The sequence below is a fragment of the Bubalus kerabau genome, chromosome 11, assembly GCF_029407905.1.
Source record: "Bubalus kerabau isolate K-KA32 ecotype Philippines breed swamp buffalo chromosome 11, PCC_UOA_SB_1v2, whole genome shotgun sequence".
In the NCBI taxonomy this organism is placed as follows: Eukaryota; Metazoa; Chordata; class Mammalia; order Artiodactyla; family Bovidae; genus Bubalus; species Bubalus kerabau.
The window spans coordinates 75,315,948-75,320,150 of NC_073634.1; positions in this window are offsets into that span (position 1 = coordinate 75,315,948).

The window sequence follows — 4,203 nt, forward strand, 5'->3', positions numbered from 1 at the left end:
TTGACTAAAAATGAATCGGTAGTCGATCCAAGAAAGAAATGGAAAATTTTGAGCCAACTAAGGATTCTAACCTGGGAGACAACATTTCCTCCCCCTTTTTAATTATTAACCTTTTGATAGAAAGCATTAGCTGATCAAATATTTGATCCATTGGGTTCAAATGGTGGTTGCCTACCTATTCTGGGTTCATCATATCCCTTGACGTTGGGTCTTAAATCGTCCAGTTTTTTCTTTCCTTTTAGGGGGTTGTACTAGTAAGATATCTGGCAAGGACTAACAGTCAATTCCAAATTGCCCAATAGGATTCATGCCAGCTTTACCTTGTATGTACATGGAACATGATCACTAATTTGTAGAGAACTATGTGCTGTGTGCTGTGCTACATGGCTTCGGTCGTGTCTGGCACTGCTACCCCATGAACTGTAGCCCCCCAGGCTCCTCTGTCCGTGGGATTCTCCAGGCAAGAATACTAGAGTGGTTTCCATGCCCTCCTCCAGGAGATTTTCCCTACCCAGGGATCGAACCCACGTTTCTTATGTCTCTTGCATTGGCAGGCAGGTTCTTTACCACTAGTGCTGCCTGGGAAGCCCATAGAGAACTACAGATGTGATCGATAGCTTCAAATTGTTTAGATATTATCTTAATAGGAGTAGATGATACAAAAGGCAGGAAACTATCACTTTTTAAGTTTTAATTACACAAATTATAATCAAAATTGTCAATAGGAGTGACAATGTCATCACTAAGGGTTAAAGCCAGGATCCTCCTAAACCAGACCATTTTCCTAGTATTTCCCTTAAACTGGGAAGAGGATCATTCGGAGCAGAAATCTGAGTTCTTCATATGTGTTGTTAAGTGAGTTACAACAGAAGACACGTAAAACCCCAATGTTCAGTACGTATTATAGCTCAAGATCCCCCTTGGGAAGCAGTTGAAGTATTAAGAGCCGCGTGATTCTGTCAGACCACTTTTGTCATCATGTGAAGTGAAAGTCACTCAGTCGTGTGCAACTCTTTGCGACCCCATGGACTATACAGTCCTTGGAATTCTCCAGGCCAGAATACTGAAGTGGGTAGCCTTTCCCTTCTTCAGGGGATCTTCCCAATCCAGGGATCAAACCCAGGTTTCCAGTATTACAGGCAGATTCTTTACCAGATGAACCACAAGGGAACCCTTGTCACCATGGAGACTTCTACACTGAGCAAGCAACCAGCTTTATTTGTATTTTTCAAGGCTTGCTGAGTAAATTTTGTTAAACTCTCTATGTAATGACATCTTTTATTCCAACTGAAGGAACAAATATCACAGCCAAATGATCATACCGTTGGAAAACTGATAGAACCAGAATGTTTACATGAAAGGCAGATTGGCAGAGGCTGATTCCAAGGCTACCCGTAGGTGGCCTTGAACCCAAGGGAAAGCAATTGTGCGTTGTTTAGGAAACAACCTGAGAAGAACCAACATATCTATATTTATACAGCTACATGTCTAATATGGGACTTCCCTGGTGGCTCAGCAGTAAAGAATCCATATGCAATGCAGGAGATTCATAGACCATAAATCCACTGTGGGCCAATATTTAGCATCTAGTCAAAAGCAGGTATTTATGGTCAGGTTCAGAACAGGTGTCCTTAATTGGCCAGGTAAGAGGTTTATCCACTTAATGATACTGGTGGTAGTTTGCACAGCACTAGAATTTCTTTCTTCTAAAATAAAATGTCTAAGGGCCATACAATTAGAGCCTCGAAGAGGAGAAAGCAACCTTGGCAATTGGATTGATTTTTTTTTTTTTTTTTTTTTGGCTGTGCTGGGTCTTTGCTGCAGCAGGCAGGCTTCTCTAGTAGTGGTGTGGAGGTTCAGTAGTTGCAGCACATGGGCTTTGTTGCCCCAGGGCATATGGGATCTTAGTTCCCCAACCAGGGGTTGAACTTGTGTCCCCTGCATTGGAAAGCAGAGTCTTAACCACTGGACTGCCAAGGAAGTCCCTGGATTGATTTTTGAAACTAGCATATAATTGAGTCCAAGGAAGAAACATATACGGTTCATTAGGAAAAGTGTGGGTAATTGGCAAAGTAATTAGGCCTGGTTCGGCACCTCAGATCAGCTGTCTACTTCAGATGTCTCCTTGTCCTGGTCTGTAGTGGTGGTCTTGAGGTAGGAGATAGATGGGTCTCAGGCTAGGCATTTATAACTGGTCTCCTGTTTTGAGGGGAAAGAAAAAGATGGGCTTAGGGCAAACACTTACAGCTAGCCTCCTGTTTTCATTTCCTGAAACACGGGATAGGTGAGTCCCAGGTTAGATATTTACAACCAGCCTCTTGTTTGTTCTCCAAAAAGGAAGTAACAATGGAAACAAGGGAAATAGCCAGGCTTTGTCTCCTGTGAACACCTTAAGACAACAGTCGTGGCAGGACCAGAGAGGGGCTAAACCTCGTCTGAGTAAAGGATCAGGAGGTCATCATATATTTCCCATCCTTTGGACAAGGGAGATGTTTCACGTGAGCAGAAAGTCTCCTTGGGGGTTGAAAAGGAGGAGGTGCCACCCCATAATTTGTGACACTAATATGTGATCCCACAGGCCTCTGGGCTGGAATCCTTCTTGGAAGAAAGTAGCACATGCATGTTGGAGAGGGCCCTAGGGTAGGTCAGGTGTGGAAAAAGAAACCAGATATTGTCCAAAGGGAAGAAACAGACCCAGAAGAACTGCCCTACGTAAAGGATTTAACTGCCTCTTTTCTGCACTCCTCCTCACTAGGGGGAAGCCCACACCCTTTCTCTCTGAGTATGCCCTTGCTTCTATCTTAGCTAAACAGTTTCTCTGTGTGCTCTCCCACTTGTTGTTGTGCTATTGTCTCTAACAATAAACTTTGTGCCTGCATTTACGGTTTTTGCCTCCATGAGAAATGCATTTTTCACTGGGGGCAAATAACTTATGAATATTCATTGGAAGGAAAGGACTGATGATGAAGCTGAAGCTTCAGTACTTTGGCCACCTGATGCAAAGAGCTGACTCATTAGAAAAGACCCTGATGCTGGGAAAGGTTGAAGGCAGAAAGAAAAGGGGATGACAGAGGATGAGATGGCTGGATGGCATCACCGACATGATGGATATGAGTTTGAGTAAGCTCCGGGACTTGGTGGTAGACAGGGAAGCCCAGTGTGCTGCAGTCCATGGGATCACAAAGAGTCGGACTCAACTGAATGACTGAACTAAACTGAAAGATCCAGGGGAAAATAGCTTCTAACCTCTAGCCCTTGCTGGTCTGATGGGCTAGGATTCCTGGTTTTCATCCAGGCTACCCAAGTTCAGTTCCTGGGCAGGGAATTAAGATCTCGCTTCATGCCACCATTCACTGCTGCCTCTGTGAGATCAATCTTAGCTGTAGTCTGGTATAAGAAACAGGAGTTGCAGCTCACTTAGAAAGAGGAGAGTGAAAAAGTTGGCTTAAAGCTCAACATTCAGAAAACAAAGATCACGGCATCCAGTCCCATCACTTCATGGCAAATAGATGGGGAAACAGTGGAAACAATGTCAGACCTTATTTTGGGGGGCTTCAAAATCACTGCAGATGGTGACTGCAGCCATGAAATTAAAAGGCACTTACTCCTTGGAAGGAAAGTAATGACCAACCTAGATAGCATATTCAAAAGCAGAGACATTACTTTGCCAACAAAGGTCTGTCTAGTCAAGGCTATGGTTTATCCAGTAGTCAAGTATGGATGTGAGAGTTGGACTATAAAGAAAGCTGAGCACCGAACAATTGATGCTTTTAAACTGTGATGTTGGAGAAGACTCTTGAGAATCCCTTGGACTGCAAGGAGATACAACCAGTCCATCCTAAAGGAGATCAGTCCTGGGTGTTCATTGGAAGGACTGATGTTGAAGCTGAAATTCCGATACTTTGGCCACCTGATGCAAAGAGCTAACTCATTTGAAAAGACCCTGATGCTGGGAAAGATTGAAGGCGGGAGGAGAAGGGGATGACAGAGGATGAGATGGTGGGATGGCATCACCGACCCAATGGACATTAGTTTGAGTAAACTCTGAGAGTTGGTGATGGACAGGGAGACCTGGCGTGCTGCAGTCCATGGGGTCGCAAAAAGTCGGACACGACTGAGTGACTGAACTGTACTGAACTGAACTAGGAGAGCAGAACTGATACGGCCCCTTCCAACCTGACTGTAAGGAGTCCTTTATCTGAT